Genomic DNA, 22,830 nt, shown 5'->3' with positions numbered 1-22,830 from the left:
GATAGATTAACAGGAAGACAATAAGCAAACAGTGGCAGACATTTAAAGAGGTAGTTCATGACTCTCAGCAAAAATACATCCCAGTAAGGAGAAAAGACTCTAAGAGAAGGATAAACCAACCATGGCTAACAAAGGAAATTAAGCAGAGAATTAAGTTGGAAGAAAAATCTACTCATTCCCTTTTATTCACACTAGTTGAAATTTCCTTGAAAAATTCTAATCAACATTTCAGACACGATTTCCCTTTCACGAAGCCTTGCTGACTCTGCTTGGATTATGATTTTTTCCAAATGTTCTGCAATTACGTCCTTAATAATTAATTCCAATATTTTTCCAACAACAGGCCTATAGTTACCCACTTATTGCTTCCCTCCCTTTTTTGAGTAGGGGTTTATATAAGGAGGCCAAACTCAGTGATAGCCCTGAAGACTGGGATGAATCCAGAATTCAGCAAAGGAGGACTAAAATGATAATAAAGACAGAGAAAATAAATTTCAAGAACAAAATAGTGAGGAATATAAAAACTGACTATAAGAGCTTCTTTAAATATATAAAAAGAAAGGTCAAACTGAATATAAGCCCCTTATAAAATGAATGTGGGGAGACAGTTTTGGGGAACAAAAAAAACGGCAGCGGAGTTAAATACATATTTTGCATTCGTCTTTATAGTAGAAGATACTTTGAACATTCCATTAATACTAAAGATATGGGGGAGAAATTGAGTATGATCCCCATCAGTAAAGAAGTAGTAAGGAGTAAGAAGTAGGCAAACTAATGGGGCTGAAAGCGGATAAGTTCCCTTGGCCTGATGGTTTGCATCCTAGGATCCTAAGAGAAGTAGGTACAGAGATAGTGGGATGCATTGGATATAGTTTTCCAAAAATCATTGGATTCTGGAGAATTACCAGAGGATTGTTAATGTGACACTCCTATTCGAGCTATGGAACCATGTCAATACTCAAACAGTGTCAAAAACATCATCAGTTTTTGAAGACTGGTCTTGTCATAAATTCGGATCAAATCTAAAAATACATTTCAAACAGAACAAACTATGAAAGAAGGCCATCTTGTTGCTGTTACGCATTGTAATTAGTGGATGATATGTTGGAACAGTGTCCCTTTAAGAAGAACTAAGTCATGTGAGCTCTGGTGAGTTACACTGAGTCATCAACCAGGTTTGTGGACCTATTCAGACTAGTTCTGAGGTTTTACAGAGTGTATAACTACAGAATAAAACCTCCCTGTTGGGTTGCAGCTAATGAGTATGTATGTTCCTTAGTTCCGACTGGAGCCTAGTAACTGCCCAGTACGGAGCCGTTATTTCAAAGCGCTGAGAAACATGACATAATAATTCAATCCTTCAAACATAACTATAGAAGAGAACAGTGAAGATGGTGGTAAGTGTGAGGTGTTTAGACCTGAAAAGAATACAATAAGAAAAAATCTGGAATTTCTTAAAGTTATGTGAATTGGTAACTGTTTATAAGAATGTCTGAAAAAAACTAAAAATTTGCATTGGCTGCAATTTTCTGTCTAAATAGATAGTGACCCGTGTGATGTGGTAAATCTTGATTTGGCTGACATTCAGACAGTAAGGAATTTAAGAAAGAAGTCTTGTGACTGGTAGACAAAGAGCTGCTTGAAGGGTCCTCTCTGACAAGACAGAAGAGACCCTCAAGCAGAGCAGTTGGAGGGTGAAAACTATTAGTGCACAGATAGACACAGAGAGAAAGCAAACAGAATTATTTTGAGGAGGAGAAGCAAATCACTGCTAGAAAAATGTCAGTTTCTATATTTGGGGGAAAAAAGGAGACAGAAACTCTTGGATATATTATGTGAGCTGGTTTAAAATGACTATAGCTTGAAAACCTGTGTGAATAAATTGTAGATGCAGAAGGACTGGATGTTTTCCCAGAAATAGCCAAACTTTGAACCAGGATGTTATTTTATTAGTCAGTTGAAAAGGTACTCTGGCAAAGTGTTCTATAAGATTGTCAGGACCGGAGTGAGAAATAGAAACAAGAGTAGGCCGTTCAGCGTCTCAAGCCTATTCTGCCATTCAATAGGTTATGGCTGAACCAATATTTCTCACGTTCACTTTCCTGCCCTTTCCCAGTAATCCTTGATTCTCCACCTGATTAAGAATCTATCTATCTCAGCCTTAAATATACATAAGGACTCTGCCCTCAACAGTTTCTGTAGTAAGGAGTTCCAAAGACTGTCAATCCTCTGAGAGAAGAAATTCATCCTCCACTCAGCCTTATGTTGCTGTCCCTTTACTCTGAGACAATGTCCTCTGGTCCTAAACTCTCCCACTGGGGGAACATCCTCTCAGCATTCATCCTGTTAAGCCGCTTAAGAATCATATATGTTTCAATGAGATCACCACTCATTCTGCTGAATTCCAATGAGTAAAGTCCCAACCTGTTTAGCCTTTACTCATTACACAATTCCTCCATACCAGGGATCATCCTGGTGAACCTTCTCTGAACTGCCTCCAATGAAATAAAGATCTTTTCTTAAATAGGGGACCAAAACTACTCTCAGTACTCCAGATGTGGTCTCACCACCACCTTGTATAGTTGCAGTAAGACTTATTTACTCTTGTACTCCAAGTCCCTTGAAATAAGGGTCAATGTTTCATTAGCCTTCCTGATTACCTGCTGCAACTGTGTGCTAGCATTCTGACTTTTGGGGGATACATGTACCCCCAGGTCCCTTTGTGTTGCAGCTTCCATTTTTCTCCAACTAAATAATATTCTGTCCTTTTGATCAATTTTACAAATTGTTGTTGCAATAACACAGAATATGCTCAGTACAATACAATGCAAATACAATGAAAATGTTTAGTTGATGCAGCAATTCGACATATGTTCCTTTTCTGTTATTCTGGGTCTGTGAAAACAGATTGCCAGCACAGCTAAAATTCCTGGACATTTCAGCATCTTGCAGCATCGTAACTGTCAACTGTTACATTCTGGACTTTTGGCTACTTTTCATGGCAAGGAACTATAGCAGTTATTTAGAATTATATTCTTAAACAAGAACAGAGATTAAATGATTTTTTTTCATCACAGAGGGATGTGAATCTTTGGATCTCTCCTTCTGAAAATGTGGTGGAAGCAGAATCCTTGAACATTTTTGAGGCCAAGGTAGATAGATTCTTGTTAAGCAAGGTAGTGAACAATTATCGGGGTAGGGAATAGGGATTTGAGATTGCAATCAAATCGGCCATAATCACGTTAAATGGTGGAGCAGGATCAAGAGCATAAATGGCTTCTCCTTCTCCTTGTTTGTATGTTTATTTGTGAAAATATAGTAACTTTTAACTGATTAATAATTAGATTTTCAGAATGTTAAGTCAAATCTTTTAGAAAGAGGATAAATCTGCTTCTAACTTAATTTGCAAAATCTTTATTTGGTTTGCTGTAAGTCACAATACTACACATATTTCATCAGCATTTGCAAGTAGCTCTATCACTGACAGTAACAAAGGCACCCTCATTTCAATTATTATGTAAACTGCTAATTTTAAAAAGACATGTCGTGCAGATAGAACTTTAGAAAAATATGAACAGATTATCATAATTAGTAGTCTTTGAATAATTTCTGATATAGTTCTTTGGATCTCTATATGCATCGTTAATAAATATGCAATGTAGAGATGGTTAAATCAGAAATTTCAGCAGACTATCCCCTCACATGCAAATGAAATGCAATGAGCCTTAGTACACAGAAGAAAGAACGTCCTATGGTGAGTAGAGTCATAGAATCGTACAGCATGGAAACAGACCCTTAGTCCAACCAGTCTGTGCCAACCATGTACCCAAACTAAACTAGTCCCACCTGCCTGTGCTTGGCCCGTATCCCTCCAAATCTTTCCTATTCATGAACTTAACCAGATGTCTTTTAAATATTGTAACTGTGCATCTCCCACTTTCTCTGGCAGTTCATTCCACATATGAACCACTCTTTGTGCAAAAAATTTGCCCCTCATGTCCTTTGTTAAATCTTTCTCCTCTCACCTTTAAAAATATCCCCCCTAATTTTAGACTCCCTCACCCTCGGGGAAAAGACCCTTGTCATTCACCTTATCTACGCCCCTCATGATTTTATAACCTTCAATTAGGTCACCCCTCAACCTCCTATGCTCCAGCCTTTCCATCCTATTTTTATGTCTCAAACCCTCCATTCCCGGCTACATCCTGGTAAATCTTTTCTGAACCCTCTCCAGTTTAATAATATCCTTCCTATAAAGGATGGCCAGAACTGCACATAGTACTCCAGAAGAGGCCTCACCAACATCCTCTACAATCTCAACATGATGCCTGACCCCTGTGCTCAAAGGTCTGAGCAATGAAGGCAAGCATGCTAAATGCCTTCTTAACCACCCGGTCCACATGTGATGCAAATTTCAAAGAATTATGAACCCCTAGGTCTCTCTGTTCTACAACACTACCCAGGGCCCTACTATTAATTATATAAGTCCTATCCTTGTTTGTGTTACCGAAATGCAATATCTCACATTTATGCAAATTAAAGTCCATCTGCCACTCCTCAGCCCATTGACCCAATTGATCAAGATCTCTTTATAATCTTAGATAACGTTCTTCGCTGTCTACTATAACACCAATTTTAGTGTCATCTGCAAACTTACTACAAACTTACAAACAAACATGTATCCTATGTTCTCATCCAAATTGTTTATATAAATGTCAAACGAAAGTGGACCCAATATCGATCCCTGTGGAACACCGCCTGTCACAGGCCTCCAATCCAAAAATCAACCCTCCACCACCACCACCCTCTATCTCCTACCATAAAGCCAATTTTGTATGCAATTGGCAAGCTCACCCTGAATCCCATGTGATCTAGTTAGTCTACCATACAGAACTTTGTCAAAGGTTTTACTAAAGTCCAAGTAGACAATGTCTACCACTCTGCCCTCATCAATCTTTTTGGTTACTTCCTCAAAAACGCATTCAAGTTTGTGAGACATGATTTTCCTTGCACAAAACCATGCTGACTATCCTTAATCAGTCCTTGCCTCTCCAAATACATGTAAATTCTACCTTTCAGGATCACCTTCAACAACTTACCCACCACAAATGTCAGGCTGTCAGGTCTATGGTTTCCAGGCTTCTCGTTACAGCCTTTTGTAAACAATGGCACAACATTAGCCATCCTCCAGTGCTCCCTACTTCACCTGTGTGCATAGAAGATACAAATATTTCTGCTATGAGCCCTGCAATTTCCTCCCCAACTTCCCCACAACATACTGGGATACACTTGATCAGGTCCTGGAGATTTATTCACCTTTGTTTTCTAAGACCTCCAGCACTTCCTCTTCAGTAATGTGAACTGTTTTCAGAACAACTTTATTTCCCTGAGTTCTCCAGCCTCCATTTCTTTCTCAAAAGTAAAAACTGACATGAAATATTCACTTAACATCTTTCACATCTCCTGAGGTTTAACACAAAGATGGACTCGTTAATTGTTAAAGAGTCATACTCTCTCTCTAGTTGCTTTCTTGCTCTTAATATATTTGTAGAGTCTTTCTGGATTATCTTTAACCTTATCTACCAAGGCTATCTCATATCCTGTCTTTGCCTTCCTGATTTGCTTTTTAAGAAAGCCCCTACACACTTTTTACTCTTCAAGAGATTCAGTTGATCCCAGTTGTCTATATCTAATTTATGATTCTGTTTTATTCTTGTCTATAACCTCAGTATCTTTATTCATCCATTGTTCCCTAATATTACCAGCCTTGTTCATGAGCTGCACCAAGAGCATAATGCCTCTGAATTCTTGTTATCACACTTTTGGATGTCTCCCACTTGTCAGCTACCCCTTTTCTGTGAACAGTCTACTCCAATCAACTTTTGAAAGTTCTTGTTTCATACCCTTAAAATTTGCCTTACTCCAATTAAGAACTTTAATTTTTATGGAAAACTTATCCTTTTCCATAACTATTTAAAATCTACTAGTATTATGATCACTAGTCTCAAAGCATCATTCCCTATTGACACTTCAGTCACTTGCCCTGCCTTATTTCCCAAAAGAAGGTCAAATTTGGCTCCATCTCTAGTAGGAACACTCACATATTTTTTTGAACACATTTAACACTATGGCAGTCCCATAGTCATTCCCCCTCCACTCTTGCCTTTCTTTCTATCCTTCCTGTAACATCTGAAACCCAGAACATTGAGCTGCCAGTCCTGTCTTTCCCTCAGCCAAGTTTCTGTAATAGCTACAATGTCCCATTCCCATGTTCTCAAGCATGCCTTGAGTTCATCAGCCTTACCTTTAAGAATGCTTGCATTGAAATAAACACAGTTTAATTCTTAAGAATTACCTCCTTCTCTGACTTGTTCATCTGTCTTTTCTAATTAGCGTGTACTTATCTGATTCAGAACTATCCTCCTCTATCTTTCACTGTTGGTTAGGAAGCCCCTCCCTGCCAAAATTTTACATGTTCCCAAAATAGAACAAGCAAATCTTCCTGCCAGGATATTGGTCCCTTTCCAGTTCATGTGAAACCCATCGCTTTTGAGCAGGTCTTTTCTGTCCCAGGAAAGATCGCAATGATCCAAGAAACTGAATCCCTGCACATTGCATCACGTCTTCAGCCATTGATTTATATTCCCTATCTGTTTATTCTTCCCTAATTAGAACTTGGCACCGGAAGTAAACCAGAGATTACTACTTGTGATGTTCTGTTTTTTTAACCTTCTACCTAACCTCTTCTATTCAGTCTGCAAGGCCTTAACCTTAAAGTCATTCCTACCAACGTGTATAACAACTTCCAGCTTTGCTCTCTCCTTTGGCAATATGATTCAAAAGCTTCGAGATGTCCTTAACCCTGGCACCAGGAAAGCAGTGTTCTATCCTAGATTCAGCCTCACTGCTGCAGAATCTCCTGTTTGTGCCCCTGACAGGGGGATCCCCTGTAACAATTATTCTTTTAAATTGTGACAAACTCTGTTTAATGTAAGATTCATTCTTAGTGCCTAGGATCTGACTACCACTTTTATTTTCCTTTGAGAAATTATCTCTTTCAACAGTACCCCAAAATGGAATATCTGTGAGAGGGGAATAGTCGCAGGAAACTTCTGAACTACCTTCTTATCTTTCCTGACAGTCAACCATCTGTCTGCCTGATCCTGCTGTGTAATCATTTCTCTAAATTTACTAGTCATCACACTCCGTGTCTCTTGTACGTCCTCAGCGACATTAAGCCTAAAAAGGAGAAACTCTCAATAGCACCTTTATATATAAAAATAAACTACTTTCCTAACCCACAGATTTAATATTAAGCATTATTATCAAAAAAATTTAAACATATAAATGTTAAAAGAAAATCAGACACTTAACTGAACAAATGAAAAAAAAAGACCCCTCTTCAAATAATCCAACATTCTGCTTTCAATCTCCAGATTAAAAAAAAATTCTCCCCAGAGCTGTCCACATTTAGGCCTCTCCACAATCTCTCCTTCTTTGCGTCTTTTTTGCATAAAAAAAATTTTGTTAAAAATAATAAAAATCGCTATCTGGATCAAAACTCAACAACCACAAACTGTTGAAAAGAAATCTCTCCTTCACGATTGTTAAAAATACCTGTCCTCCTTCGTGGTTTTTTGGTTTTTGTTTTTAAAATTCTTATTAGATGTGTATTTTTAGAAATATAAAAGTTTAAAACAGAGAAAGAGAAGAAAACATCTCTCCACAGATCAATATTTGACAAACATGGAAGGCTGTCCTACACAAACTCCGTTTAAAAAGAAAGAAATCTCTACATTTTTTAAAATAATTTTTCGGACAACAAGAGTTCCAAAATGATTCAAAATAAAAATCTTATGGTTCTTAAACGTAAAAGCCATAAGAATTATACAAGAAAGCCTGTAATATAGACGAAAGGGTCTGTTTCTGTGCTGTATGACTCTATAACTCAGGAGCAGCTGCAATATCCACACTACTCTCAGTATACCTTATTTTTGTAACTCCAGTACAAAGTATTTGTGGACTAATCACTTGTATAATTAAAAATTATTTCCCAGTTGGAGAAATTATTCAGTTCTTTATTTCTGCTCCTATTTGCACTTGTATTTCAGAATTCAACCGGTACGACAACTTATTCTGGAGATATATATCAATTAACAAAACTAACGTGCATACCTAAATACTTATTTATTTACACAAAACAGAAGATCTATAACTGGCCGGTATGTCCATCTGGGATGTCTGAGTCATGAAGAGTTATTACTAGTGAAGTATTTTAATAAAAGCTTGAAGTAACTCTAGTGATGATGCACTAGCTTGCATGTCAGTTTAAAGTGGTGACTTCCACTTTCCTGATTGGAACTATTCCAAGATCAGTCAGCCCAGCATCAGTAGTGGAGACAGCTTTCAAGAGCTGTTTGAGGATGTTGCGTGTCTTTCTTTGAAGATAAGGCTATAGTAGCCAGTATGATTTTAAAAGAAAAATGTAGAGTCAATGCACTTCAAAATTAATACATTATGAGACAAACTCTGATGTTTAAATGTGATAAGTGGCTATACAAGTACAAGCATCACTTTTTTTTCAAAAAAGTGCTGTATCTTTTTCCAAAGCAATAGATCATGTCAGTTTTAAATTGATTGGATCAATATCTATCTGTTTATGAAAGGGATGTTTATTTCAAAGTGTTGTGTCAGTTCAATTATCTTGTGATAACGCACCTTAGCTTAAGGAACAACTCCAGCCACAAAAATAGCCTTGACATATTTAGATGTTTCATAACTGACAAGTTTCAAGATAATTAGTGTTAACTGGATAAAATACAACATTGATGTTTGTTCAAAGTTTGATGTTTCCCTATAAACCTATAGTTCAAAAGGCACTTTGAACTGCCCATACAATATATGTATTTATACAAGATTGGTACAAGAATCTGACGATAGTAACTTTATTAATTGCACGGGTGAAGAAGGGTCACTGGACTCAAAGTGTTAACTCTGTTATCTCCCACACATGCAGCTAGACTTGCTCAGTTTCTCCAGCAATTTCTGTTTTGTTTCTAGCATTCACATTTCTTTGTCTTATCTTAGCTGCATTTACTCTGTCTATCCCTTTAATTGTCAGTTTCAATGAGATCACCCCTCAGTCTTTGCGTATCTAGAGAATACAGACCCCATTTCACCAATTTCTCTTCAGAAGATTGTTCTGTCATTCTGGGGACAAGTCTGGTGAACCTTTGTTGCTCTTCATCTATGGAAATAATTTCCTCCTAAGATAATGGGTCCAAAACTCCAGGTCCAGTATAACCAAGACTCCATACAATTAAAGTAATACTTAGCTACTCCTGTTCTCAAATCTTCTTGAGGCTAACATTCCATTGGCTTTTCTAACAGCTTCCTGAACCTGCAAGTTGGCCTTCAGTGACTTATTGACAAGGACACTTTGATGCCTCTGTGCTTCCACATTTTCCAACCATTTATCATTTAAGAAATACTCCACACTCCTGTTTCTCCTACCAAATTACATAACCTCACATTTTTCCACATTATATTCCATATACCAAGTTCTTGTTCACTCACTAAGCCTTCGTGAAGCATCTTCATATCTTCCTCACAACACACATCCCCACTTAGCCTTGTATCATCCATAAATTTGGAAATATTATATTTGGTTCCCATTTCCAAATTTTTGATATGTATTGGGAACTTCTGGGGCTCTAGTACTGATCCTTGCAGTACTCCACTAGTAACAGCCTGCCACCGTGAGAATGATTAATTTATTCCAACAGTCTGTTTCCTGCCTGTTAGTTGATCATTAATCGATGCCAGTAAATTACCTCCTATCCAATGTGCTTTAATTTTTCCTTCCAGCTTCTTGAGAGGAACTTATTAAAAGCCTTCTGAAAATCAAAGTATATTACATCCATCTCCATTATCAATTTTGTTCATAATGTCTCAAAAAAGGCCAAGTTCATTAAACATATATTTGCTTTTACAAATCCATGTGACTGCCCAATCAAATCATTATTATCCAAGTGACTATTTGTCCCATTGTTTACAATGGATTCTCACATTTTCCCTCCTACTGAAGTCTTTAATTCCCTGGTTTCTCTCTTCCTGCATTTTGTAAATGGTGGAGTGACATTTCCTACCTTCCAATCCACAGGAATAATTTCGGAATCTATAGAATTTCAGAAGATGATTACCAACACATCAACTATCTCTAAAGGCACCTCCTTCAACATTCTGGGATATAAACTATCAGAGAATTTATCGATGTTCAGCCCAATTAGTTTCTCCAGTGAAATCTTCTTATTAATACTAATTTCCTTCAACTCTTCATTGTTCCTAGCCACTTGGAACTGTACGTTTGGGTTATTTCTGGCATCTTTGTCAGTGAAAAAGGCACAAAATAATCACTTGGCTTCTCTGCCATTTCTCTGTTTCCCTAATATAAATTCTCCTGACTCTGCTTTTATTGGACCAACATTCATTTTGACCTATTGAAGTTATTACAGGCTGTTCTGTTCCGCTAGATGGCATTCATATTCTATTCTACCTTTTCTTATCAGCTTCTTTGTCCATCTTTGTTGTATTCTAGAAACCTTCCCATCCTCAGAATTATTGCTATTTTTGGCAACTTTATAGGCCTTTTCTTTTAATCTGATGCAATCCTCACCGTCTTTTGTTAGCTCTGGTTGACTGATCTTTTTTTGAGATTTTGCACCTAGCAGGAATGTATAGTTAGTCATGCAATACTTCTTTAAAGACTATCCATTGTCTATGTCAGTCATGCTTTTTAAAGTATTGTCTGAATCCTGCTCAGCCAAATTATGCTTCACGCCTTTATAATGCCCTTATTCAAATTCAACACATTTGCTTCAGAATAAACTACTTCACTTTCAAATGTAATGTAACATTCTCCTGTTGTGATCAGATTCCCAAAGGCTGCAGAGAAAACGTAACAATTTGTTAGTGTCGTAATGTACCATCATTATCCACATTTCTAATACGATCATGGTGCTTGGGAGTTGCTTCTTGGAGAATTTCTCATTGGATGGTTACAGATATCCAATCTTTCCTTCTTCCTGTGAATGTTCCTCTTGCTTCCCATTCGACATGTTGATTGTGCAAGTTCTCCTCCTGCAGAAGGGTACAGGAATTCAGAGCTATTGGCATGAAAAGAGATAGAGATGTGAAAGCCCTAGTCTGTGATGTGTATCATTTGCAATAAAATGTGGTTTAGGTGAAATCCTGGTAGGAGGGTTCAGTACAAAAAGTGGAGGAGTATGATGAAACAGCAAGAGATGATGGAAATCAATCAAACTTTCTATAATGTATGTGCCACGTACTCATGTGAAATGTACCTCCTGAAGCTGAGGGTGTGGTAGATCAGGCTGCAGAGCTGAAAGAAGGTCAATGACCATCTGTGCTCCATCATGGTAAGTGTTGAACTCTGCTCTCTGCCATCTCACACTCACTCTGTCTCTGCCATTGCACTCATCGCTCACCAAGGCTCATGCTCTGACATCCTGTCTCTTGTATGCGACATCCTATCTGTTGTACGCAACATCCTCCTGCCTGCCCAATATCCACATTCTCACTCTATACAAGTAGAACATTCTTACCTCACCTGCCTGCCCAATATCCACATTCTCACTCTATACAGGTAGAACATTCTTACCTCACAGGAGAAGATCGGGCCTGCTCTTGTGGCAATGCCCTGGCATTCTCGACCTCTGTAGACAACAGTGTCCAGGACCTGGAGGAAGCATCGACAAAGCTGCCTCCTGGACCCTGCACCAGCTCCAATACTGAAATGTCAGTAGGGTCAATAGGAAAACTGAGTGTAGTATTGGAGTTTGCTGAGGATCTCAAACCTGTTGTACAGATGGGTGAGAGAGAAACATCCTAGGCTATAGGCAAGAGGAGTGTCAGAGACCAAGCACCTGCTCAGCCTCTGGCAGCAAAGGAGTCTGTGTTCTTGGCAATCAGGGACTTTATTGAAATGCACATAGGCAGGGACAGCATCCGCGGACAGACATATGAGATGCACTAACACTCTGAAGCTAGAGAAATGCAGCCAGTTCTGCGACTGTTTGTTTGCTTCCATGGATGGTTTGGTGACTGCCATGGAGGGACAAGTCTAGCTACCTGAGGGGCTACTAGAGAGTCATGAATACCAGTATTCCTTTGCCCAGGCTATGGTCCTCCGGACTGAAGGCAGGATGAGAGTGGGGAGGAAAGTCTGGACCCCAGTCCAGTTGCCCCTCCTTACAAGGAGACAAGACAGTGCCAGGAATAGCCCCCAACAAGCTCCTAAGTAGTTTTCCTCTCGGAACACTGCAGGAGTGGCCAGGCCTTCTATATCCACCCTGGGTACCATCCTTTGATGCCTGGAAGTTCAGGCCAAGAAGGGTCAACTTGCCTCTGATAAGAAGACCCTCAGCATGTCCAGATAAAAATGACCCCTGGATCACCTGACCAAACCTCACGGGCTTCTGTGATGGAGCAGTGAGACACAGTGGAAAAGAGAGGAGGAAATTATACTGAGGAACCAGGTGGCCACAGATGGCAGCTACGTAAATAATTTGTTCTGTTTATGAACATTTGTTTCTCATTATTCATGTGGTTTCTGTGTCTCTGTGTAGGATCTAGATATGTTATGTTTTATGACATCCCTCCTTGAGTAATAATAAGGCATGACAGTGGAATGAACTTCAAATACATCATGGAGGAACATGGTTAGCAAAGCTTGTACATGGCATTGACTCACCCTGACACGCAAGACCCACCACCACCCTTTAACATGCCTGTGGTTAAGCAGGTTGTGTGCACAGGGGGGTCCTTCTCAGGAAGTTCCAGCAATGATGGTTACAGGAAGCTGCAGCACATCGAGGGGGTCAATGCTGCAGGTTGGCCATGGTGTAGACACCGTGCACCTTGTGTCACCAACATATTATGTGTTCACAGCCAATCAAGTGACCCATTGAAGATGTAGTCCCCTCCTGCAAGCGTAATCTCACTTATCTCACCCATTGCAAGTATGTTCGTTGTCATTCTCCTCCACTTTGTATATTTTTCATGTACTTTAAGACTGAAATGACAGCAAGCAGTCCTCTGCTGCTGGCTTTGAACCTCAGCGTTAGCAAGCTGCTGAGACCCCCAGCAACATCCTTTCCTTCCGAGGTGCCCATTCAGTGAACCCCAGAGGCTTCACACTGACCCAGCTCATCACCCAAGCCATTTACCTGCCCACTTGCCTCCACCCCACATGCCAACCCTGCTCCCCCTTAATTTTTGTGAACGGAGGTGAAGGCCCACCATCTTGACTGACCTGACCTGTCAGCACAATCCAGACCTGCTCAGACCCCTGACTGGTAGATACATGTGTCCCTGACTGTGGCAGACCTCCCTCCATGGACTGGCCCTTGTGGAGACAAAGGACTCTGTTCCCTGGAGCAGAAAGGCAAGGACCTTCTACGCAATGCCATCCCAACTCCATGCCCGACCATGGCTGAAGACCATGACGGGTATGGGAGACTGCTGCTGGATAATTGTGCTGAGTGCTCCTGACTGATGAGTGCCCCCATGGACTTCAAGCAGACTACTCCCCTAAGACTTTCAGGCGTGTCTTGCTATTTGCTGTAGATGCCAAATGTTTAGCGTGAACACTGCTATCATGTGGTACAATGAATGATGTGCCACATTGACTTATGAGAAGATGCATGCACACTTGACTGAGGGCAACTGCATGGCACAGCCACTTGCTGGATGCAAGGCATGGCAGCGCAAGGCTTGGATGCCACAGCGTGCCAATAGGCACAAGGTGAATGCATGCTGAGAGAGGTTTCCACAATAGCTCGTTGTTTGGTAAGATTGCAACCAGAACATTAATGAGAGAGTGGTAGTCAATAAGGAGCTTAATAAGTGTTAATTGCTGTCAGTTGGCAACTCTCCACTGGTGGGCGAGAAGGTCGTCACTCCACGCAAAAGGTAATGGGTGAGATGATCTCGACATTGAGTGTCACCATACATTTCCTTCAATCCTGCCACACATCTCACCATTACCCATGTCATTCAGACTCTTATAAGACTCCACTTAATACCACTAAACATTTACTGAAAACATTGACTGCTGTTTAACGAGATACTGCACTAACAGCAGGTGCCCAATGTTTAAAAGTGCTGGAAGATAAATTTATATTGGCTTTCAATATCAAGGCTGGATTTATTTTTCTACTTAACATCATTGTGACAGAACGAAAATGGAAATGACGAATTTATGCAACATCTATAGTTGTAACTGTAACAGATGGTATAATCATTGGCAACTTTCTTAAGGAATTTCTCATTGGCAAAATCTTACGTTGGGACTTAATATGAAATGTAACTCAAACAGTAATTCTAAAACTAAAACTTATTCTTTCAGTTTGATTATTATATATAATGAATTGTCAGTCTTCTAGTTTCCGTAAAATGTACTGATGGTTTCTTCCTAGTAACGATCGATGGGTTTTAACTTAATAAATATACAATAATTTCATCATGACCTTCTGTTCTTTACTAGGATTGTCATCGACCACCCACTGCCTGAAGTGTGGGTTTCTGTGTCATCATCAAAGCTGCATTAGCAAAAGAAAATGACTCAGAATAAAACAAAGTCAACAGCATATACCATGAAAAATAACAGATAATCGAATTATTTAAAGGTTGCAAAAGCAAATGAGTGTTGACTGGCAAATATGTATCATTTAACAATATCTTTTGCAATTTATCTAATCTGTACACCACAATAAGATGCTTTTATTTTTAGTTATTTGTGTCATATATCTGTAGTCTGCGCAATATTCTTGCTTTCTAAATTTCTGTCAAAATTAAACGAGATATAATAATGTATAGTAAGTATTCAAACAAATGAAGGGGCTTAAATCAACTTCAGTGTCTAAATTCCAAATCCTCAAATGGATGGGTTTCGATTGGAATAAATGTGAAGCTTTAAAAATCTGAAAGCTGACGGAGCTGCCCCCACCTTGGAAATGAGGCAAGGGGAAGACAAACAGAAGAAAGCCACTGACCTCAAAATATTAACTCTGTTTCTGTCTCCACAGATGCTCCCAGACCTCCTCAGATTCTCCAGCATTTTCTGTTCGTTTCTGAGGAGAAGAGTGAGAGATTTGGGGTGGGGTGTGGTGGCGGGATTGTCCATTTTAAAATTTGAAAAAGGCTGGCAGCCTCTGATTTCAACTGTTTTAAGTTAACTGTTTTAACTGACTTAAGCAGGTTTCCCAGACCTAGGGAATTGTTCTGAGGAAGGGTCTCTTGCCCTGACACATTAACTCTGATTTCTCTCTATAGATGCAGGCAGACCTGCTGAGCTTTTCCAGCAATTTCTGTTTTTGCGACTATAAATCAAGAACTGGTCCTGCACCATTAGCTGAAGGAACTGGCCCAGAAAAGCAAGTTAGATCCTCAGTTTGTCAACTGGGACCTGACGTGCTGGTGGACGGATGGTGGAAAGGGCAGCAGTGCTGGATCCTGCTGACCAACAAAGAAGGCCACATCACCAGATCCAGCCAGCCTGGACGTAGAGAGCAGCCTCAGTCAGTGCAGTGGCCTGGGGACAGGAAGAAGGTTGTTTATCCTCTGCACTCTGCAAGGGTAAATGAGCAGCCTCTTCAGACATCCCAAGGATGAAAGAAGTTATAATAGCTAAGCATTGTTTGTGTCTCATAAGTGACACAATCCTTGACTGCAGATAGTCTCACTTGACATTGATCCATGAACCATGATGTTGATGACGGCAGCTAATGCGTTGCACTTTAATGCGGACAACACCTGAGGCTAAAAGCAGGAACTGTATAGCCTGCATACATCAATCCACACTTACACCCATCTTGCATGTTAAATTACAAGATCAGAGATGCTACCACATACATCTGGATGAAAAGGTTCATTCTATCTATCAGCTTTTCCAGAGAGTGCACTGCCATTCCAGGCTGGAAGGTGTTACAGTGGGCAGTTAGCATTTGTTCTTCATAGCATACAGGTCCGCCAGAGTGTCATATCTCCGGTAAATCTCTGTCCTACAGGATACACAAGCATTTCAGGGCAGTCTACGTGAACTCTGAAACACTGAAAGCTAACTGATGATGGAAGGGGCAAAGGATGTGTTATCAGGATTGATGCCATTTGCTCCCTATATTAGAGACTTCATCGCACAACGGTCGGATGTCATAGCCTGAGTGAAGCATTAAAAACAGTGTTAGCTTAGTGCCTTGTGATGTCTCACTGCTGCTTTCTGCCTAAGCTGTAAAGTGTAGGTACTTGAAAGGAGAATCATTTGAAGATGTTAGGCATGCAATCAAATAGATAACAAAACATTTATTCAACAATAGAAAAGGTCCAAGGACTGCAAAAAAGAAACCGGTTCATATGTACTGTGGACTAGCCAGGGACTGCTTGCCATATAACCAGCAGAATGTTGCAAAGCAAAAGGAAATCCAAGCCCAGTTCATTCGTCTTGGAAGTGGGTTTAATTAGGTTCTCTCTGGCTGACCATTCCTGATAGGCTGTTTTGGATGTTTCTCCAAGTCAATGTCCTGATCTGCATCCTCCGCTTTATCCTGAGAAGATTGCTGTTGATCTCCCATTTCCTTTGCATCCAAAGTGATCGTAACTTGTGAAAAATAGACCTCCAGCAACCAGTCCCTTCTGGTGCTTTCACTGTAATCATTCCCTCAGTGACCCAATCCAGTGGACCCCATCTCCAGACCTGAGCTTTCCACTTCCCCAAGTACACCAAGGAGTGTGATAAACAGGTTAACCTGACATAGATAATAGGGGACACGCTATAGTCCATTTATAAAAGTTTTAGTAGCAGAGCACGTGGAAAACAGTGACAGGATTGGACAAGAGTCAACATGGATTTACGAAAGGGAAATCCTGCTTGAAAATGTATTGGAATTTTTTGAGGATGTAACTAGTAAAGTCGAAAAGGAGGATCCCATTGACTTGGAATTTCAATAGGTTTTTGATAAGGTCTCAAATAAGAGATTAGCATGTAAAATTAAAGTGCATGGGTTTGAGAGTAGTGTACTGATGGAGAATTGGTCAGCAGACAGGAAGCAAAGAGCAGGAATAAACAAGTCTTTTGCCAAGTAGCTGCTAGTAACTAGTGGGATCAATGCTTGCATCCCAGCTCTTTGCAATATACATCAATGATTTAGCTGAGGGAACTAAAAGTAATGTCGTGTAGAGCTGGATGAACACAGCAGGCCAAGCAGCATCATAGGAGCAGGAAGGCTGACGTTTCGGGCCTGGACCCTTGGCCTGCTGTGTTCATCCAGCACTACACCTTGTTATCTCAGATTGTCCAGCATCTGCAGTCCCTACTATCTGTAAAAGTAATGTCTCCAGGTTTGCTGATGACACAAAACTGTGCAATGATTTACCAGAATGATTCCTGGGACAGTAGAACTGACATATGGAGAAAGACTATTCTATTCAGTGGAGTTTAGAAGAATGAGGGGAACTTCGTAGAAACCTATAACATTCTAACAGGATAAATACAGGAAGGATATTCCTGATGCCTGGGAAGTCCAGAACGAGGAGTCACAGTCTAAAGATACAGGATAGGCCATTTCCCACTGAGATGAGAGAAATTTCTTCAGCCAGAGATAGTGAGCCCATGGAATTCCCTGTCACAAAAATTCTATCAGGCCAAAACATCAAATGTTTTTAAGAAGGTGTTACGTACGGTTTTTAAGAATAAAGGGATCAAAGGGTGTGGAAAGTAAGTGGGAAAACGATTCTCAGTTTGATGATCAGCCATCATTCAAGGGACATTATGGCCTAGTGGTATTATCACTGGACTATTACTCCAGAAACCCAGCTAATATTCTGAGGACCTGAGCAAATCCTGCCATGGCAGATGGTGGAGCTTGAATTCAATAAAAAAACACAAAATTCTGGAATTGAGAGTCTACTGATGACTGTGATTCCATTGTTGGTTGTCAGAAAAACCATCTGTTTCACTGAACCCCTTTAGGGAAGGAAACTGCCACCCTCACCTGGTCTGGCCTACATGTGACTCCAGTGCCAAAGCAATGTGATTGACTCTTAACTGCCCTCTGGGCAATTAGAGACAGGCAATAAATGCTGGCCAGCTAGTGAAGCCCACATCCCGTGAAGGAATAAAAAAGACATGTTGGTTGGTGGAGCAGGCTTGAAGGGCTGACTAGCCTATTACTTCTCCTTTTCTCTATATTTCTAAATCTGCTGATAATTAATATCCAAATTCCTGAGACTGATTAGTGGCCCAGCCTCTGGACTGAACTGTGAGAATGGCCCTTACTGGTATCTGCAAGCTGTTTGACTGATGATCTGTCAGTACAATCCCTGTTGGTTTCACTTGACCTGCAGGACTGGCTGTGGTTCAATCAATGGACACAAAACATGGATCCCTGGATTCTAGTAGAACCAAGTACGTGGCTGACTGTAGCCCAACTCCTGGGCAGGAATCACATGCGCACATCGGATGAGTGTGATGACATCCTCTGGCTGTCATCCCCTTTGATCTCACTCAGGACCAGTCCCTTTACACTGACAGGTATGACCATTTGGTTGAAGCAATGCAGTGTTCTTACTGTGTAAGCAGCTGGCACATGTTCCAGGTGTGACGCTGGTATGAGACAGTGCCACACTCTTTTCTCTTAGGAAGTCCCTCATGGTTAAAAATGATTTGCTTTCACACTAAAATGAGTTGTCAAGTAGTTGAAGGGTATAATGCACAACCTACAGTCACTGTCACTGGTAGGAAAGACAGTAGTTGAGAGAATGCGAGGCTGAGATTGCCAGATTACCATGCATTCCTTTCTCTGCCAGCGCTTGATTTTAACTTGCTGTTGATGATGAGGTGTGAGCTGTACATATCCTTTCCAGGTGCTTTCCTCCCACTTCAGCAGAATTGGGTCGGGAGTTTCCAAGTGTCAAGGGGATGTTGCACTTTTTCAAGGAAGGTTTGAGGGTGTCCCTGAAGCATTTTCTCTGTCCTATTGGGACTGGTTTTCCATATCAAAGCTCCGAGTCGAGCACATATTTCAGGAATTTTGTGTCAGGTTTGCGGGTGATGTGGCTCACCCAGCAGAGCTGATTGGGCGTAGTCAATCCTTCACTGCTGAGGCTGTTGGTCTTTTGAGAACGCTGACAATGGTTGGCCAATCCTGCCAATGAATTTGTATGACTTTATGGAAGCAGCACTAATGGTACTTCTTGAAGTGCCAGTTGTACATAGTCCATGTCTCTGAGCCACATAGGAAGCTGGATATCAGTACTGCTCTTAGACCATGAGCTTGGTGTCAGGTTTGAAGTCCTGATCTTCAAATACTTTTCCTCAGGTGACTGAAGGCTGTGCTAAGTCACTGAAGGCAATTTGAACTGCATCACCAACGTCTGACCTTGCCTTGTTGATGGTAGATCCACAAGACATGAACAGTGGGCCCCGAAGTCCAAGGGCTCATTGTGGATTTTGATAATGGAGGTGGGTGGGAGCAGTGCAGTGTGGCCAGGTTAAGTTGGTGGAGAACTTTTGTCTTATGAATAATCAGTAATGCTGATTCTGTTTTAAGCCTTTGCGAAGATGATGATGATGGCTTTGAGCCTGGCCACTGAGTGCAGGCAGATATCGGCGCTCTTTGCACACTAATTCATTGATAGAAGGTGAGACAACCTTGGAGCTGGCCTGTAGGTGGCAGAGGTTGAACAGGTTCCTATTTCCTTCGCGGACTGATTCCACTTCAGTGGGAAGCTGGCTAATTGTGAGATGGAACATTGAAGCAAGGAAGATTAAAAAGAAAGTTGGTGTGATGACCCTAATCATTGGTTCTGTGGTGCAACCATTGTTTAGGATCACAACTTGCATATCGTTATGGAGCATAAAGAATTTGGAGACAAACATTTGGGAGCAGCTGAAATGGGGAATAATACTCCATAATCCCTCATGATTGACCGTATTGAAGGCCTTTGTAAGAGTAAAGAAGGCCATGTGCAAGGATTTGTGCTATTTCCTATATTTCTTTGGGAGTTGCCACGCAGTGAAGATCATACCTATGTGTTCCTTAGAGGGTGGAATCAGCATTGTGACTCTTGTTGTCAAGTGACCAGGAGCTCAAATCTGGATATTGTAAATTGACCAACACCTGGAGAAATCGTGTTGACAAAGTTGGTCAAGCTAAATTAAACAGCAGCCAGCATCTATCGGCTACAGAGAACAATGGAAATCAAAGTCAAAGAGGTCACAAAGATTCAGGGGAACTTGTTAGAACCAGCCCGAGGGTTGTGTATTGAAGAAGTATCAATCAGAATTTCTGGCACATTGGCTTCCAACCAGTGCCTGAGGTGACGCTTGGCAACAGTGAAGTGTGTTGGCATAACCTCATTAGAAACTTGAACCTTGCTCATGATCCCATTGGCCAGAGGCCACAAAACATTCTGAAATGTCCAGGACAAGAGGTAATAAAAACACATACCTGGAAGTCACCTCTCAGTGAAGACATGCAGCAAGATTCGCTGCAGAAAAGCAACCCAAGATCCTAATCCTGATGTATGAGACCATCCTTCATTGAAGAGAGCCAGCACGAGGTTGGAGAGGAAGGAGATTCTAAAGGCCAAGCTCAAACATGAGGATTGTTGTGGGCAATAATCTTTCTCAAGTGCACAGAGCTAGATAGGGAGTAAATATTGAGATTTTTGGGAAATGGTCTCATGGTGTTGTTAAGAAGGAATATTTGATAAATAAAATCAAGTTGAATCGCAAACTGAATTCTGTGTCCCTTTGTCTACCTCACTGACGAGCACTTGGATAAACTGTTTTTCATACGTAAACTGGTTGAAGTGTCCTGAGCATGGACAACACTCTGGAAGGAACTCTTCAGCCACAGGGCGAAGGTGACTGAAGAGAATTCTTGTGAAAATGTTTCCTGTAGCTGACGACAGGAAACTTCTCTGTAGTTACCGCAGTCGGCCTAGTCACCTTTCTTGAAGATGATCACAATAACAGCATCTGTGAGATCACCAGGCATGCTCCTTTCCTTCTGAATAAGGAAAATAAGGTCTTGTATTTTCACTAACTATATCTGTTCACCATATTTTAGCACTTTCATGAGGATTTTGTGCACTTGATGCCTTGTTGTTCATTACCTGTCAAAGGCCTTTTCTATCTTGAGCCATTTGGGGTTGATCTGAGATGGTGTTGGGTAACATGCTGCATGATGGTGTCGAGAACAGCTGGGGTGAAGACAGAGTCTCTGTCAAGAAGATTTTGAAGTGCTTTTTTGAGCAGGTACCAACTGCCTCTATTCTTGAATATCACTTCATTCTTGGCCAGTAGTGAGTGGAACCTTGGGTGCTTGGACCATGGGTTGTCTTGATTATGTTAAAGGAAATACGTACATCGTGGATGTTGGTTAACTGCTGGTTCTCCTGCTTTCTCCATCCACCATTGTTCTTCAGGTTGTTGGTGTTTTGCTGGACCTCAACCCTTTGGCCATTTGTACAACTGCTTTCTTGTGCTCAAGTTAATTTAAAAATGCTGTCTGCTTTTGGCTCATAAGTTCCTGCATCTCTCAGTCTAAACGTAAAAAGGAGCTGCTTTTTTTAATTTCTAAAGCGGTTATCCGCACTTCCCTTAACATGGTACAGTCCATTGTGGTTTCCAAGGATTGGAGATGTGCATTGCAGGTACATGAGGCCCAGGCTTCAGGCCTAGCCAAGTGTCCTTGGCCCCACTTGGTGCCATACAGCGACATATCCAGCCTCCTGGATATTCAATGTTCCGACGAGACACGCTGTCTACCTTTCCATCTGAGTCAAAAAACAATGCAAGCCACAGAGGCCAGCAACTTCCAGGTAAACACAAAGTGAGTGAGTGCTAAGAAAGTCAGGTACAAGTGATGTGTGTGTCCCTGCATTAAACGCAATCTGGCAGAAGCAAGAAAGCTGAGGTGTCCTCGTGCTTTAAAGTGAAGAACCGAAGTGATGGTCAGAAAGCAGGCAAGATGTTGTGGTGAGGCTGGTAGCTAGCTGATGCTGATTGTTTGCAGGAAGGGTGGACTGGGTAGCATCTATGGAGGGATGTTGTGATGCACGCATCATTAGGTGAATGCCTGGAAAAGCCAGCAGTGTGCTGCTGTTAGGTAACCGCTCTGCCTTTCATGTCAGGAGTTGGTGCCATCCCATATCTCTGGGAAGAAGACGGGAATTGGAAGTGGCATATAAATGAGGCAGGCAGTGCCAAAAATGTGATACAAAAGCTTCGAAATAAGGTAGACTCTGCTTAATAGTGAGATTCTGAATTCCAAATGTTTCATTCTTGTCATATTTTTACAACTTGCTCACCATTGCCCACAGCGCTCAAGGGAGCAAAATTACTCTGTCTTGTAAAGAAATCACTTTAAAAAAATATTCATGGCAATGCTATATTCTCTTTTTGTTTTATTTGTGTCTCAACCAATGAGCTTGCTCTCCAGTTTGAGGCAATGCCTGCTTGCTCCAAGAATTGACAGCATCTGTTCTCACTTGAAAGCACTTCAAAAAACACAAAGTTACATGTTGGATTATCACCTGGCTTGCATCCAAACTGCTTCTCCTCATTATCCTGGAAATAAGGCTAAAAACAAGTTTCATCTAAATGGACAGGAATAGTTGGAATGGACTCAAGAAAAATGTTTCTGCCTCAGACTGATAGCACTTTCACAGTCAAACCATCCAGAATTCAGAGATAACAAGTTGTAGAGCTGGATGAACACAGCAGGCCAAGCAGCATCAGAGGAGCAG

General features: G+C 40.9%; 1 protein-coding gene and 1 long non-coding RNA gene across 7 annotated transcripts in view; one reads left to right on the top strand and one right to left on the bottom strand.

Annotated features, from left to right (window-relative positions):
• stard4 (StAR-related lipid transfer (START) domain containing 4) overlaps positions 1–6,396 on the bottom strand; it is a 58,547-nt gene extending 52,151 nt beyond the window's left edge. Inside the window, exon 1 of one of the 2 annotated variants that reach the window (XM_048619655.1) lies at positions 6,356–6,396. The gene's annotated coding sequence lies outside the window, so the exon portion shown is untranslated. Of the gene's footprint in view, positions 1–6,304 lie in introns of both variants that reach the window. The other variant, XM_048619662.1, reaches the window with a different exon arrangement.
• Positions 1–22,830, top strand: part of LOC125487668 — an 89,635-nt gene that overhangs the window by 13,659 nt on the left and 53,146 nt on the right. Inside the window, exon 3 of one of the 5 annotated variants that reach the window (XR_007266018.1) lies at positions 14,567–15,220. The exons of the other annotated variants lie outside the window; for them this stretch is intronic. This is a non-coding gene — a long non-coding RNA (uncharacterized LOC125487668). Of the gene's footprint in view, positions 1–14,566; positions 15,221–22,830 lie in introns of those variants that run through there. 5 annotated transcript variants of the gene reach the window in all.

This window comes from Rhincodon typus, chromosome 3, assembly GCF_021869965.1.
Source record: "Rhincodon typus isolate 14 chromosome 3, sRhiTyp1.1, whole genome shotgun sequence".
Lineage (NCBI taxonomy): Eukaryota > Metazoa > Chordata > Chondrichthyes > Orectolobiformes > Rhincodontidae > Rhincodon > Rhincodon typus.
This window is presented reverse-complemented; position numbering and strand designations above follow the sequence as displayed.